General features: G+C 47.4%; 1 protein-coding gene across 1 annotated transcript in view; it reads right to left on the reverse strand.

Moving 5' to 3' along the window:
* Positions 1-15580, reverse strand: part of znf469 (zinc finger protein 469) — a 163206-nt gene extending 147626 nt beyond the window's left edge. The window contains exons 1-2 of the mRNA XM_084672391.1: positions 15443-15580; positions 6255-6318 (exon numbers count right to left, since the gene is read on the reverse strand). The gene's annotated coding sequence lies outside the window, so the exon portion shown is untranslated. The remainder of the gene's footprint in view (positions 1-6254; positions 6319-15442) is intronic.
* Between the last annotated feature and the right edge of the window lie 1431 nt (positions 15581-17011).

The raw sequence follows: 17011 nt of genomic DNA on the forward strand, positions 1-17011 counted from the left end.
GCCTATTGCTGGGTGACAAGACTCTGTATCAACCAATCAGAACACCCGAGGAGTGAGCAGGCAAAGGTTGGATCACAGTGAAGATGACGTTGATGTGACAGAGCATGGTAACAGAGCATGGTAACAGAGCATGGTAACAGAGCATGGTAACAGAGCATGGTAACAGAGCATGGTAACAGAGCATTGTAACACATTGCGGTAACAGGGTGTGATGACAGAGCATGGTATGACCACAGGGAGGTCGAGTACAATTTGTAAATAGGAGATAGCGTTGATAGGTGGTTTTCTCTAGGCTTCAGATTGTTTTTACCTCTCACTCTTCCTGTCTCTATCTCCCTCTTTCCTTGTCTCTCTCCCGGTCTCTCGGTTATGATATGTCACTGTCTCTTTCCTTGTCTCTCTCCCTGTCTCTCTGTTATGAATAGCAATAGGCTTGGAGGCAACTTGACACCAGCAGACTACCACAGACTACCCAAACACAGAAAGTTCAACACCAACAGTCACTCCAGTCACTCAACCATATTGATCCAAGACAGTGAAAAAACATTAGAATCCTGCAACTGTGCTTCTGTTCTACCCCCTTGTGGACAAAGACATGGCTGCATCAGAGAAAGCAGTGGAGCCTAACTAGCAGATACACACTGTCTGTCTCACAAAGTACCATACCCAGTGTACCGTCCAAACTGCATCCCTGGTGACTGTGGAGACAGTGGAGCCGCAGAAAAATATATCTCTAAGATCGCTGTATTTATGCATGGTCGTGAGAAACTGGTGACATAATGAGGGAAGACAACGTTTGTGTGTGTATATGTCAGCCCAACAATGACAATCATGTGACTTTGTCATCCAGCGCCAACCCTGTGATGGGATCGCCATGGCACTCAGGGCGTTGTTGAAAAGTAAACTCCAGCTGGAGCTGAAAACACATCACTTCATAACAACAAACAACAATACTCCCTTAGGGACCAAAGACACTCTTACCCTAGCTGCGAGAGACAGAGTGAGAGGAGAAGAAAGGATGATCGGGATAGAGGGAGAGAGATGATTAGAAAGGGTGAGAGAGCAAGAGAGAGAGAGAGAGAGAGAGAGAGAGAGAGAGAGAGAGAGAGAGAGAGAGCAGAAGAGAGAACGTGAAAGCAAGAGAGGGAGAGAGCGAGAGGGCGAGAGAAAGAGAGAGAGAGAGAGAGAGAGAGAGAGAGAGAGAGAGAGAGAGAGAGAGAGAGAGAGAGAGCGATAGATAAATAGAGAGAGAGAGAGAGAGAGAGAGAGAGAGAGAGAGAGAGAGACAGAGACAGAGACAGAGACAGAGACAGAGACACAGAGAGAGAGAGAGAGAGAGAGAGAGAGGGGGGGGAGAGAGAGAGACTGAGTCAAAGAGTGAAAAAGAAAGACAGCTCCTTCAGCCTGATAAGGGAAAGCCCAATCTTTGTTATTTTCTCTCAAAGTAGCATGATTAATCACCATTATCTTCTCTGTTACTCTTGGCTGTGAAAGTTTCCTGCTTTCAAACAAGAGGCAAACAGAGAGGTCTAAATCTAACTGTATGAAGCCAGTCTGTCTGACACTGTCCTGCTAATTATGACATGTTGCTACATGTGGGAGTTCACCAGCTAGATGCTTTAGGACATCACAAGGCATGCTACAGGTGGAAGCTAACTAGCTAGCAATGACACCTACAAGTGGAAGCTAACTAGCTAGCTAGGACACCAACTGTAGGCTGTATCTACAGGTGGAAGTTAACTAGCTACGACACCTACATATCTACAAATGGAAGCTAACTAGCTAGCTACGATACCTACATTGATAGGTGGAAGCTATAGACAGCTACAACACCTACAGTATACAGGTGGTAGCTAACTAGCTAGCTACAACATATCTACAGGTAGAAGCTGACTAGCTAGCTGTACTTCTATGTAGGCATCATTGGCTCACACAGCTCTCCAATAACATTCCAGACACACCCGCGCACCCTCAGGTGAAGCACCACTGGCTGTCAGTCATTCTAAAGGACCCGCCTGTGGTGCCCCACCAGCCACAGTCATATATAGGTGTCAGTCAGTGTGTGTGTGTATCAGTCATCAGGTCTATAAACATGATGGCATTTAGCTTGTCTAGACAGAGAGGGGGTGGGGGATGGGGGTGGGGGGGCTCCAGTGGCCACAGGGCATAGCACCTCCGCATGGTACACCACACACCTGGGCCCTAGCAGCATTCAGACACATAAATCACCTCATCGGCCATAAACACAGGTGGTAACTGCCCTTATCAGAAGAGAGGCTAATCACCCAGCTAAACACTGATCACACCCTGGAGTGGGTGTGAGGACAGCTTAGATACACCCCCCCCCCCCCCCCCCCCCAATCTTGACGACCTTGAGCTTAGGAGATCTAAATTGGCAACCGCCGTGGTTGTGTGTCAGGTGCCGCTGCTCATCTGTCTGTGGTGCACTCCATCTGTGCTGTGCTGCGTCTGTGGGCTTCTGCCCTGCGGGTGGGATAAGCCGAGGCAAAGAGTCGAGGGGAGCCAGTATCTAACGATGAAAAGCAAGACACCAGAACAAACGGTTATAACACCACACTGGCCTTCACGACAAGTAAATATCGCACTAGGTTGAACAGAGCTAATATTGCTCAGAGCTCTTGGGGAAAAAAGAATGGTTCCCATTATGGGGACTGGGCAAGGTGTTTCTCTTCCCAGAAAAACTCTTCCACTGGCAAGGCCCTGCCAGACAGAGGGCTTCTCACTGCTTCCAGCAGAAACCAAACTGACCTCAATTCAACATTGAACATAGATGCCTGGAAAACATTATGTCTGCACACATATTATCATATTAATTACCAAAGTGTATTCTAACTCCCAGAGAAGGCAGAGAAAATATCAAAATGAAAAAAATAAATAGCTAAGTAGTCAAAATCTTTCCTCTGACCAGAGGAATTTGTTTATGCAGAACTGGCGTAGCTCAGTCTAAACAGACAGAACGACAAGCAGCTTTGCGGTTCTGAAAGATAAACTGGCCAAATAATGATTGATTAGACTGTTGAATTCACACCCTCGATAAGGTTGAAGACCAGTGCATTATGCATCTCTCTCACAGCAGAAGCTGCAGCAGCCACACTAAATATGGCACAGGGATAGCATTTATAGATTCTGTGTGAGGGAAGTTAGGTTCTGATAGAAGGGTTGGGAGAGGAAGCATCCTTTCTCAGCTGGCCTGACAAGTCAATCCAAACACAGTGACTCCCGCTCTGATGCGGACTGATAGGGCCTGTCCCGTCTAGGGCCTCTGGACTGGAACCATGTCCACATCAAAGGAAGGGAGGGGGACCTGTTATGGTTAAGGAGTTAAAGCTTTTGGGTGGTCCACACACACACACTTATACGGTATACACACACACACACACACTCCTGAAATGTCACGAGGGAACACACCTGCTGTTCACATAACAAAATACGACACTGACACAGATCCCTGGATTCAATCATTTCCAAACTGCTGATCCAATGCACTGAAGTTTCCTCCAACTGTTGTTTGCACTCTGACGTTTATTCTCAAGAGCTCCATAATCAAGACTGATTTGATCATCAGAGATATCATAATCTTAGCCACTTGCATGAGATGGTTATTGTTGATTCATTCTATCAACAGTTTATTTCCCAACAATTGTTAAAGATCAGAAATTGTCCATATGGTCGATGTAGGTCATTGTTGGGAAAGGAAACACTAACCCAAATACAATAACCCAGATACTAACTGTTCAAAAGGCCCCAAAGTTATTTGAAATCTAAGTGTGGTTGTGATTGGTTAGTGCTTTATCTATAGTAAGTTGATAATATAATGCATAGTGACTGCATAGAGATGTATTTGTTGTGCTATTCTTTATTGTATCTTTGTTATCCTTTTTTATAGGAAACCACAACCACACACACACAGACACAGACACGCACACACACAGACGCACACGACTGTAAAGAGGAAAAGATAAAATAGTGAAGCCAATCCTCTAAGCTCATTTAATTATTTCATGCTCTAGACCCTGTGGTCTTAATTGGTGTTCTGGCCAACACAATGGAGTCAACCCAGAATTAGTATAGAGCTTGTGCCTAATGACTTTGTACTATCAATCTCAACAGTTGGAATAGCCATGTATATTATATTATAGCTCTTGAAACATTTTATTTTTCTTAGCTAGCCTGTGCAAAACAAATCTGGCGAAAAACTGAGGTGAGAAATGTGTGCGGGGCTCTTTGACCTGCTAACGGGAATGACATGGGCAGTTACGAAATCTGAACAGTGGTCAGCTGGACACCTTGGAGATACGTGATAGACAGAGTGTAAATCACCGAAACACATTTTAAAACCAAGTGTGAACAGGGCCTCTTCAGCATTATACGGTTTAACATTGATCAACACACACAGAAACTCACAAGAGACACACACAATCTTGGTTTAAAGAGGCCTTATCTTGCAGTGGTGTGTGTGTCTCTGCAAGTGTGTGTGTATGTGCAAACAGACCCAAACCAAACAGTCTCTCTCTCACACACACACACACACATTTATAAACAGGAGGACTACCAGGGTGGGTCAGGTCTCAGTAATGACTGTGAGTATATGTTAATGCAGGCTGTAAATCACCTCCTTGAGGTGGCAGTGATCCATGGAGGAGGCTAGGTGAACCAGCCTTCTACCATACCAAACATGCTGCCTGATGACTTTACCTCCTGTGTTGCTCCACTACCACTGATTACAGTATCACAGACTCAACTAGCCCTGACTCAAATATCCCTGACTCAACTATCCCTGACTCAAATACCCCTGACTCAAATACCCCTGACTCAAATACCCCTGACTCAAATACCCCTGACTCAACTACCCCTGACTCAACTAGCCCTGACTCAAATACCCCTGACTCAAATACCCCTGACTCAACTACCCCTGACTCAAATACCCTTGACTCAAATACCCCTGACTCAACTACCCCTGACTCAAATATCCCTGACTCAACTATCCCTGACTCAAATACCCCTGACTCAAATACCCCTGACTCAACTATCCCTGACTCAAATACCACTGACTCAACTACCCCTGACTCAAATACCCCTGACTCAAATACCCCCGACTCAACTATCCCTGACTCAAATACCCCTGACTCAACTATCCCTGACTCAACTACCCCTGACTCAAATACCCCTGACTCAACTATCCCTGACTCAAATACCACTGACTCAACTACCCCTGACTCAAATACCACTGAATCAAATACCCCTGACTCAAATACCACTGACAACCGTAACACTAAACTATGTAAATAAACTGACCTCACGCGCACACACACACACACGCACACACACAAACGCACACACACACACACAACAGCACCAAACGCATATGGCTGAGCCAGGTTGGGTGATTGACAGTAGATATAAACAGCAAACAAACAGAGTTGCTATTATGGTCAAATCTTTCAGCAGCTTGGAGTTATTTAAACAGCCTCTTCTGGAGCGGGGAGATATGCATGATTCCACAGGAAACCACTAGGGGACGAACAGGAAGTCAAGCCGCGAAGCTCAGGGGATCCCCCTCCTTGAGGGCACTCTGGAACCTGGTTTCCATTTTCATCCCATTTCCTCTGTTTTAATTTGTTCAATTATGTATTTACCTGCCTACCAGGTCCTGCGTCTGCAGCTCAGGAGATGAGAAGGAGGGTTGAGAGGAACAAGACGTTTATCAGACCTGGGAACAATTTTAGGCCATAAACATAATTCAACTTGCGAATATAAGCAGTTCTCTGAGGACTCATCATTAGGACAAACCCAGCTTCTCTATACAGCACATGGGAACTCACACACGCACACACACACACCAGGCATACACAATGACACACATTGAAGAACTTAATTACATGATTTAGTGTCTTTGTTTACAAAATGTCAAAACGTTTTCTTTTGGGGGATTTTTCCCCCCAAAGTCCTGGTTGCACTACTGTCGCCCCCTAGTGGCAAGTGCTGGGAATGAAGACCTAAAGCATTGAGCTTTCTGGAGCACTGCAGCCGCACAGCACACAACAAGACACACACACCCTCTGTTCTAGACACATGATCACACACACACACACACCAGAAGCCTCGTCTTGCAATGGTGAGAGTGTGTGCATGTGTGTGTGTGAGTGTGTGTGTGCAGTGAGATTAATTCCTGAAATCTTCATTTACTGAAAGACACTGGGAAGAAGCACTGGTAGACACACACACACACACACCTGTCTCAGGCACCGTCAACTGTCCTCTCCTGCTTCCTGTTCCAGAATGGTCAGCCACAGCCACCTGGAAAAGACAAGAGCAGACACACTTCAGTCAAACACACTCCAGAGTCTGACAGAGTATGTGTGGTAGCATAAGACTGGGGTGCTGTTAAGAGAGCCAGTGATAACAGTGGAGCAGCAGAGGGCCACACCCGCCTGATTGGACGATGCCCAAACACAAAACATCTGGAGGACGCCAAGGAAATGCCCCGACTTGATGTTCTCTCTGTCTCACTCTGTCTGCCTGTCTCACTCTGTCTGCCTGTCTCACTCTGTCTGCCTGTCTCTGTCTGTCTCTGTCTGCCTGTCTCACTCTGTCTGCCTGTCTGTCTCTGTCTGTCTCTGTCTGCCTGTCTCTGCCTGTCTCTGCCTGTCTCTGTCTGTCTGTCTCTGTCTGTCTCTGTCTGTCTCTGTCTGTCTCTGTCTGTCCGCCTGTCCCTGTCTGTCTCTGTCTGCCTCCCTCTATCTCACTCTGTCTGCCTCCCTCTTTCTTTTCCTTTCCATGAGAATGAGTCCAGGTTTCGAAATCCACTTTTAGTTCTTTACACATTGTTTACAGGCTTGTGTCATTTCTATAATCCAGGCCTAAAACACAGAGATCTACGAGCTGCCAAACACCAGCTCAGAAACACAATGAGTAGTGTTCGTCTGTGAGAAGCCTGACAGGGGAGCAGTCTCTCTCTGCAGAGCTCAGCTGGCCGGGCCTAGCGCTCAACTCACTGAACCCACAGTTTAACGTGGAGGAGAGGAGCGTTCAGTTGAAAGCACGAGAGACTCTGACATCTAATCCAGGCTTGGAAAGCTGTGACAAGACCTCTCGGAAGAAGACGAGCCCCTCAATCACGTGGGACGGGAGCCAATGGGATTGCAGAGGCTCTGCGGTGACGAGACTGTTCCTCAGAGCCTGTCACCTCGGGCTGAATGCTCACTCCCCTGTTTTCATTTCACGTTGTCCTCATTTACTTCACCACCATCGACAACACAACAGAACCAAAACAAGAACACAAAGCACTGTCAGACGTTAAGATGCAGCCTGGCACTATAGCAAGGGACACTCGGGCGGGGGGGAAGGGGGAGGGCGCGGTTGACTAATAGAAGACAGCGATCGTTTTGCGATTGTTTGTGGCAGTGATGAGCTCTCTCTCTCGCCCCTGGTACATCAACAGAAAACACCCCGCCCCCTCCTAGTAGAGCTGAGAGCAAAGCTGGGTTAGGCTAACTAAGTCAGCATGTGTCCCAGTCGTGGGACCCATGCCCTGGGTACAACAGACAAGAACCAGAGGACAGGGCTGGAACAGAACACTACAACAACCCCCCATATGGAAGGCATTGTGGGCAATTACAGTACAGTAGTTGAGTTACTTATACAAGCTATGTAATATGTACACAGACAAGCCACAGAGAGAGATGCAGAGTGGGGGAGATAGAGGCAGATGCGAGGGAGGACATACTCACAGGTGAAAGGGTTGAACAAAAACAGGAAAGAAGAGACAGTAGATGAAAGAGATGTTTGTGAAGTGTACTGACCCAAACCTGCTATTTGTTTGGATGTGTGTGTCTAATCAGTGTTGTCATGTTCTCAAAATACTCTGGAAGCCAAAAAGAGACGTTATTTTCAGGAACTGGTTTGACCTTGGCGAGTTTGACAACATAGCTTTAACTTCATGCAGAATACCACCAGTCTGAAAACATGAACATCTCTCCTCAGATGAGATGTTCACAGATCTTGAAACATTTATTTGGTTTCTCCCACACCACTCTTGGTTAGTGTCAGAAAGTAGTCCTGGCTCTGTGGTCCTGTGGAGGGCGCTGAAATCGGAAGAGAACGGGCCATGGTGGTGTCTCTGGTCCCCAACACCTCTGTATAGATGTGTGTGTGTGTGTGTGTGGGGGGGGGGGTGTTCAAACGCCTGTCTCCAAAGGGCGGGTAATTGTGCTGCAATGCTATCTGGGAAGCCGTTTCCTGACACGAAAACCTTCAGCGAAACCATTCCACCAGCAATCAGAAATAAATGTGATATGCTCAAGGTTAAATATGTGACCTTGTAAAAGCTAAGCAAAACAGTCAATTGGGCCAAGGGTTGCTCAGAAACAGGCAAGTTGCAGGCTAGCTGCCCCGAACACAAGTGAAACAACTTATCTGAAAGCGTGAGAGTATTAATACCAGAATGATAGCGCACCCTTGAAACTCTCACTAAAGCAACAATCCACATATCGCTGTGAAGAAGAAGAAAATGCTGTGGTTATCATTAAATATATCTAATAAATGAACAACCGCAATCACTCTCAGGTTTGAAGTTTTCCATGCTCTGCAAGCAGTTAGCATCTGATCCAGTTGTCTCATGAATCCAGAACATTCCACAATGACTATATTTGGGCAGTGAGAAACTGAATTGGCCTATCTAAACAAGACACAGCAAGTCAAAATATGACGTCTCCACTCCTATCTGCTTTGAATCTCCTCTATCAAACCCCGTCAGTCCATCTAACATTGTCCTCCGATCACACCTCTCATTTCCAGGGGAAAGTAGTTGTTTTTGTGTTGTACGTTGATGTCGTGTGAAAGCCTCCAGCTGGTTTTACTGTCTTTCCAGCTCTTTCTCTCTCTCTTTCTCTGTCCCTTGCTCTCTTCAATGTGTCCAACACAGATCGTTGTTGGAGCTGCGAACCCCACCTGGGAGATAAGCACAGCCCTGCTCCAGGGGGGTTTCATGGACATATCCAATCCCTCCTGTAAGAGCTCCCACCTGGCTCTCTGCCCTGGCTCTCTCAAACTGCATTCACACACACACACACACACAGAGAGGACTCTGGCAGAAGCTTTGTAGGACCCATGGTGAGAAATTCCAGTTGAGTATATTATATGGGTGCTAATCACAAACACACACACACACATTGGCACGCATGGTGCTGAGTTTTATTTTCATATTCTCTCTCTCTTTCCGCCCCCCCCATCCCCTTCCAGGGCTGCAGTGCTTACATTATCCCTTCTAATCAGTGAGCGTGTCTCCCCTCCCAGGACCATCCGGGGGGCCCATTGGAGGCTGTCCTTGCCCCCTCACGCCTTCACATACAGCAGCCCTGTGTAGCCCCTGCCTCAGCCTCAACCCAGTCCAGGCCTCGGCCCCTTCTCTCCGGCCCCCGGCTTTAGCCCCAGTCCCAGCCCCAATCTAGACCTCGGCCCCAGCCTCAACTCCAGCGCGGGCCTCCGCACCATCCCCACTTACAACCATGTGGAAGCAATCACCAGGGAAGAAGGATTGAAGCGATTTATAACCACCCATCTAATAGAGAGATGGATCAAGTAATGACCAGGATCTAATATCTAATCAAAATAAGTCCACACAGCAGAGGCAGTCACTTCAGAGGCTAAATAACTACAGCCCTGGAGGAGTTAGATCTCTAATAACCCAGACTTGCTCTCCAAGTCCTCCTCCAGAGTCCTCCTTTATCTGGGGGATGTTCCTACTATTGGCAGGGCGTTCACCTCTACGGTCCTGGGCCCTTACAGACAGCTGTGCGAGCGAGTCACGTTATCTGACATTCTCCCAAACCTGTAGTGGGGCTTGATCTTGGTGGTTAGCAAAAGGACATTAACTGACTATGTGTCTCATTTTCCAACTGTGTCTCATTATTCGACTGCTTGTGTTATTTGGTCATTAGAGATGACAGTCTTAGTGAGCGGGCCCACTGACACTGGTACAGGTCCATATAGGCCTACATGAACAGTCTAAATGATTGGCATACCACTCTGTATACGAAATACTGGTACTGATGGGTTGGATGTCATGAATGAGACTGTGTGTTTCTGACTGTGGTTCTGGCGTCTGACTCGCAAAGGAACGCAACATAAAACTTCATCAAGCCCCAGAACAGGAACCTGTCAAGTGATGGAAAACTCGACACACCAGCACAGAGACCTCATGTAAAGCTGTCTGGTCCAGGTTTACAGCCCAGAGCAGTGTACTGTCCACAGAGAGGAATCCCAGCACATTAATGCTATTTTTCTAACGCATATGCTCCATCTGCTCTGTAGCCAAACGCAGCACTTGCCAAGAAGTCAATCTGAACAAATTTTTCCTCTGTTCTATGGACTCTTCAAGATTATGTTGCTACTAACGATAATCAGCCGTAAAAAAACCTTGAAAATTTGAAATTCTCTGTGAGGAAATCCACGTCTGGGGATGAGCTGAGAGATTTGGCCTTCTGGAGAGATCTGGCATTCTCTAGAGGTCTGGCCTTCTGGAAAGATCTGGCCTTCTGGAAAGATCTGGCATTCTCTAGAGGTTTGGCCTTCTGGAAAGATCTGGCCTTCTGGAAAGATCTGGCCTTCTGGAAAGATCTGGCATTCTCTAGAGGTCTGGCCTTCTGGAAAGATCTGGCCTTCTGGAGAGATCTGGCCTTCTGGAAAGATCTGGCCTTCTGGAAAGATCTGTCCTTCTGGAGAGATCTGGCCTGGAAAGATCTGGCCTTCTGGAAAGATCTGGCCTTCTGGAGAGATCTGGCCTTCTGGAAAGATCTGGCCTTCTGGAGAGATCTGGCCTTCTGGAAAGATCTGGCCTTCTGGAGAGATCTGGCCTTCTGGAAAGATCTGGCCTTCTGGAAAGATCTGGCCTTCTGGAGAGATCTGGCCTTCTGGAGAGATCTGGCCTTCTGGAGGGATCTGGCCTTCTGGAGGGATTGAACCCCACCCTGGCCTCTTTAGCCGTAAATGGACCTGGCCCCACTGACTCAGCCATGTGCTGGGTCAGCCGGTATGTTCTGGTTCAGATTACTGCAACATGTTCTGCTAGGACTCGTCCGGAGGGATTCATTGTACACATATGGGCGCCATGTAGCCCCTCCTCCTCTGTTTGTTTGGCCCAATGACAGCCCTGCCTGGGGTCAGGGGTCAGAGGTTATCCCTAGTGGACTCTACTATACCACTTGTGCTTCTCTTGAAAACGTTCCAGACGGAGGCAGCAAAGTTGTTAGTTATCAGAACCCCCCCGATGAGGCCCTGTGAACACCACACACACACACACACACACACACACACACACACACACACACTGACACACCCATGCTGGCACCCACCCATGCTAAGACACTCAAATGCGCACACACGGACACACATGCCTATACACACATACAGTACACAAACCACACCTTGCATTCCCAGGAATCCTGTGTCATGTCTGTGCCAATCCATCTTCAGGTAGCACTCTAAGCAGTGAGGAGCAGGAATGTTTCAGGCTTCCCCAGTCCTCCCCAGACCCCTCATTCATCTGCTGTACAGAACTACCCATAGCTCCTTCCTAGCTAACGACCCACATGCTGACACTGTCTCACTGACTCTTTACTAAGTGTGTGAGAGCCGCAGAAGCCCCAGACAAATGACTTCCCACCCATGGAGAGGACGTCTGTTCATAACCATCATAACTTTAATGGCTGACAGTGTATTGGTCGCTGTGGAGCACAGCTTTATAGGGGGGCGGGCAGGAGAAAAGACAGGAAGAGAGAAGGAGAGAAGCAGAGAGAGCTAAATAACAGAAACATGGTTGGCTGGACTTTGAGTTCAACCAGCCAATGACGGCTAACAAAAACACAGGAAAGCTTTGATTAACTGCGATGCTTTACAGTGGGTCTTGTGTGTGTGTGTGTGTGTGTGTACTTGTGTGTGTATGGATGTCCACGTACCAGTATGTGTGTGTGTGTGTGTGTGTATAATAACTCCCCCCTGGTTTGCTCTACACATTGATTGTGAGATCACAAGAGAGCAAAACCAGATGGTGGGAAGTTTGTCCCCAAAACAAAGAGGCGTTTACAAACACACTGGCCAATACAATGGTGCCTCGTGCCAACACTGAACCTGTCCAACTAATGTACGCATTTAACGGTCTTCGATGTTGGCCCTGTTCAACTACTCTGCAGCACTGCTTTGAAACATGATCACATTTACTTCCTGGTGGCAGAACCCTCTCTGGTTGTCGAGCTCTTCCTGCTTCAGCCTTTCACACTCTCACACCCTCGTTCCATGAAACGAGTGCCTCTAGGCCTCCACCGCCCCTCCCATCCCATCCCTCTTGGATACTGCAACACAGCATGGAGAGACTATTGCTGTGACATCGAAGGGTTTCCATGGTTTTCACCGCCTCCTCGACCCTTCGCTCCTTCCTCTCTTCGCTCATATCACGGCTCTGGCACAGCGACTCACAGAAGACTCGGTCTTGATTGAACTCGACTTTTTCAAGACTGTTCTTCAAAAGACTCGCATCAGGTCCCTCTCTTATGCTCAGACCTCCATCAGATCCCTGTCTTTCTCCTTCACCACACCAACACACGCTCTGGAGCTCATTAGCCTGAGAGTCAGCACGTGATAGCCTTGCCTCAGAGGGGGAAGAGCGGGAGGGGGAGAGTGGCGTTTCAGGAGCATATTGTGGGTTAGCCACTTTTATGCACACAGCGCCCACAACGCCACACAGACAGGAAGTTGTGCTGACGGCGCCGAGTCTCACTGCGGCAATTCCTCTCGCACATCGGATGCCACTTCCGTAGGATCATCATCTGAAAAGTATTTAGGTCAAATCAAAATAACTGATTAACCTCATCTTTTCACATGAAGCTTGGCAGCAAAGGTGTGTCCCAACAGAAGCTTGGCAGCAAAGGTGTGTCCCAACAGAAGCTTGGTGACACACTATCCCCATGGTGTCTGAATCCTTGTAGCATAGCGTCCGCATCATGTACTGTTGCCCTACAGTAGATGCTCAAGGCTAATGTCAGGCTCTGTCCGTCAGCTGCATTGTGGGATATATTCTGATGGCTGCTGGCTCTCTTAAGGGACGCGTCACTACCACTTCCAGGTCAAATCTCTGAGAGGATATCGGCTGCCAAGCACCGGAGACAACCTCAACCAGCTGGGCCTGATTCAGGAAACACACAGCTCCCCAGACCCCGTTCTCTGAAACATCACCTTTTCAACTCCTCTTTTCTCTCAATCTGTCCTTCTTGTGACCTCTTTTCCTGCACCACTCCTTCTCATCCCCCCTCGTCTCCCATAGTCTTCTCTCAATTTGTATCCGATTCCTGTCATTATCCCTGCCTCTCTCCCCCAAAATCCCTCTCTCATTTTTTGAACTCCTGTTCCCTCCACCTCTCCTTGGACAGCCCTCCTCTACGGTTTAGCCGACGTCATGTAACCTGCTGTCACGGTAACCTGCTGTCACGGTAACCTGCTGCCACAGAAACCCTTCCCACAGAAGCATAATTGGTCTCTTCAATCTTCGGTTTCTTTATCTCTCCCCTTTTCTATAAGTCATAACATACCTGCTCATTAATGTACACTTTCGCGTTCCCTCCCTCTGTCTAGCCAGAGAGACCACTCAGGGGTGATTTCCCTCTCTCTTGTCTGTCTGGCAGCTGTCTGGATCACGCTGACTGGATTTAAGCGAACTGCTAAATGATTTGGCTTTTGAGAACACTGGAAGGGCATGACCCTGGAGTCTGTCTGGGACACAGTGTTCCAACACACACCATACACACTAAGGGATCCAGGCTGCTTCCAGTCACACCCGTCACACCACAAACCCTTATAAACACCCCCACACTCCCAGTTCACAGGGCTAGACACATTGCCATACGCACATATACACACACACATACATCTGTAACCAGATAAGGTGAGATGTTTGTGTCTGTCAGAGGAGGATTTCTCCTGGTGTCTCCCCTGCCTGAGCCCAGAGACCCTGCTCTTCTCTGCATACCACTACCTGACTACAGCCTACTGTAATCATAACACAGATAAGCAGACACTCAAACACAGCCTCTCCAAACGTCAATGAAAAGAGCAAGATGAAGCAAGTTTCCTTTCATTGTCACGTGACACTATATGGGGGGGGGGGGGGGGCGTAGCTCACCCATGCTATCCTCACCTCTCTCACCCGAAGTTCGCTCCATACTGGACGAACCTCAGACACTCTCGGGTCTGATAACAAAAGACCATTCAATAGTAGGCGTGTTAAAAATGATTTTTTTTAACCAAGTGTAAACACAGGAGCATCTAGTTCTGTCATTCTCTACCTGACCTACATATTACATTGAAGACCAGTTACTGTACACCTTATTAACTTAGCCTCTCTCCACACTACTGTATTACAGTGGAAGGTCAGTTGAAGCAGTTACCCACCTGGAGATGTGAAATGGGTACAGCTGGCTGTCTGCCAAACGTGGTTGCAATATGGATAGAAGTGAGTAAATAAATAAATACTATGTATAGCTACAGGGCAACAATTTTGAGACTTGTTTCCTTCTCATAAAACGAGCCAGTCTCACAATGATGCTTATGAATACATTTAAACAGTACTGGATTCTATTTGGAACTGTGACCAAAATGAATGATACAATCACTTGAATATATTATTTTATCGCTTGAACAAATGTATTGATACTTATATTGGTTATATCAAATGCTAAACTTCATCATGTTCTCCTTTGGCCAAGCTTTAAGCAAGACGCGCCCAATTGTAGAGCGCTTCCATACACTTCCGGGCTCTCCAGCCCTAATTTAACACACCTGATTTGCATACATTTGCGTTAGTGACGACATACATAAGTTAGTCTACTACAGTTAGGGTACGTTTCAATGGAGGGAAGCGAGAACAATGTTGATGAACTTCCAGTCAACCCATTATGCGAGTATGTTCAACAAGAAGGAATGCCCACCCGTTGCTACCTCCTCCTCAACTTTACGAATTCCCTTCATTCAGATCATATGCTCCCGTACAGCCTACAAGACTGCAGGCAATGCTGCTCGACTCGTCTCATGAACTAACATGGGTCAAGTGTAAACAAATCAATCTGTAGCCTAGCAACATCGGGTGGGACAAACATCCAATGATATCCGCGATTGGATGCGACAGCGATATTATCATGGCGCGTCAGTGAATATTACGTTTGATAACGTCCCTTGCGAAAGTATGCTATTTATAAACTATTTAGCAATGAAGTTTACCTGTCTATTGTGACACGTTACTATACACATTAATACAGTAGTGTTCTCATACAGACAGTAGGCTACACGTCAAAACGTTCCGAGTTTACGTCCAGGACATTGCGCCGCGAATAAGACTGATAGAATTACGCACACAGTCACAAAGACACAAACTCACCCCACTGCTCAAATCTGAGAAGTTCAAGCAAAGATGGAGACTGTCACTGATTTACAAAAACAACAGTTTTCAGATGTTCGTCTCGTTTCTGCAGTCCATCCCTCCTTACTTCTGTTGGTCATTCAGTTTCTCGAATCCTCCTCCTGCTGCGCGCGCTACTCTCGCGCATTCTTTTAGGACCAGTTCAAGGCGATTTGTGTACACGATGCTTTATTGAACTTGAATATTGTTATTATATTCTATCATTCACCTGAAAATAAAGTTAGCCTAAGGATACCATCACTCGAGACATCAGACATGCGTGTTAATACTGCAACTACCGTTTGTGTCCTGGAATGTGATGTCATGCAGCACACACCTGCGCGACTACATTTTTATAGTTTAAGAAATGTGTGAATTGGTCTTTAAATGTTGCGACTTGTACAATGTTGACACATTTCTTCCGGTATGTCTGTGGGCTGTGATTCCTGTTGTTACACCAAGCTTGCTGCTTGTCTCCAGGCCAAGGTGCTGGAAGTGTTCCTGGAGTACACCCAGGCCCAACACATGAGAGGGCTGGTGAGGAAACTTCAGCAGTAAACCTCAACGTCCCAGAGCTGGTGTAAGTGTTCTGTGGGCCCTGGAACACATCCTCTCCCTGGGGAGTCCTGTTTAACGGCTGATGATTTATGCTCTCTGGCAGCGCTCATGTTTGGATCTTTCAAACATTCGTTTTTTTCAATGCAAAATATGTCAAACTGCTTTTTTACATATCCCAGGATGTCTGTCCCAGCGTTGTAAACCCAGGCAGATGGGGGGGGGATGTTCTGAGTAGCGTTCATGTCGGAAACACCAACAAATGAGAGGATTAGCGTTAGCTGAACAGCGAGAATGGGCTTCACGCATCCCCCCCCCCCCCCCCCATTGAGTTATTCTGGGTCGACCAACTCACAAGCCAACGTCCAGGGCTGGGAATTAGATGACGGTGTTGATGGTTTACACTCTCTCACCCTGGGCTCTGTCCATCTCCTCTCTCCTGGTCTGTCATCCCTCCATCCCTCACTGCTGGCTGTTATCGCCCAGGGGATGGCTGGAGGAGCAACAAGCTCCAGTCTCATGGCCCTGGGCCCAGGACTGTGCAAAAAAAGAAAGAAAAAAGTCTTGCTTCCCGCATTTGAGTAGATGGAGAGGAGGAGAAAGGGGCACACATGACGAGAGTCACTCCTACACAGACAGAGTGTGGGATAGAGATAAAGAATGAGAGAGAAAGATAGAGAGGTAGGAGGACCTACAATGTCAAAAGGGAGGGGAGGGGGGGCAATGTGAGGCAGACAGAGATGGAGACGGAGGGAAAACAAAGGGAAACACAAGATGTGGAGATGTTTTTATCAAGCTCTGCTCTATGACTGCTTCTTGCTGCTCTTCCAAAATACACCATGACATCACACCATGCGTGGGAAATCTCCCAGAGTGCACCAGAGTGCTCCAATGAGTCCCATGTATCTCCTTCTCACTGCCTGAAGATATTCATCACCAGAACAGCATCACTTCTCCGTGACTGGCGTACACACACATGCAGACGGGCACACA

Source organism: Hypomesus nipponensis, chromosome 14, assembly GCF_054491055.1.
Source record: "Hypomesus nipponensis isolate SF chromosome 14, ASM5449105v1, whole genome shotgun sequence".
Lineage (NCBI taxonomy): Eukaryota > Metazoa > Chordata > Actinopteri > Osmeriformes > Osmeridae > Hypomesus > Hypomesus nipponensis.